This window comes from Myotis davidii, unplaced genomic scaffold, assembly GCF_000327345.1.
Source record: "Myotis davidii unplaced genomic scaffold, ASM32734v1 scaffold484, whole genome shotgun sequence".
NCBI lineage: Eukaryota > Metazoa > Chordata > Mammalia > Chiroptera > Vespertilionidae > Myotis > Myotis davidii.
In genome coordinates, this window is record NW_006295459.1 from 457,816 (window position 1) to 458,478 (window position 663).

Genomic DNA, 663 nt, shown 5'->3' on the forward strand with positions numbered 1-663 from the left:
AGCTTTGAAGATAATTTGAAGCAGATGCCCAGGTGATCAGAGCCACATTTCTTGACACCCTTCACCTCCCCACTCAATACTATATTCTGGGGGTGCTGGGGACACATGCGATTGGGAGGAAAAATGGGAGCAGTGTTAGGGAAATAAACCTGTGCTATTCTCTTCCAATATAGCCTGTGTTGACCTCTGTCTTTCAGAGAAAGAATTATCATTGTGAAGACACACAGGTCTAGCTGAGTCCTGAACTATGAATTTGCATGTTTTTGTTCTTGCTTTTCCTTCGGCTTCATAAAACAAAGGAAAGAAATAATTACACCTGATATTCCAACTATTCCCTCAGGACCCAGCAAATGTTCCTTATTATAATATTGTATATTAAGGAAAAAAGAATGATTTGTTTTATGGAGTGTTTTTGACTGGATTGCTCCAGGATTACTACTATACTGACATCTGCCCAAAGGATAAATCTCTTATGTTTTGTTAAATAAAATGCATTGTTTCAGAATCTCTAAATTTTCTATTTTTCTTAAACGGATTTATCCTAATGCATCATTTCTTTCTTTTACTTCAATGAAAATTATACCATTTTCAGAATTTGATAAAGAATTTATGCATTTATATCTCATGGTATTCTCACAATGATCCAGTGAGGTAGGTATTTGT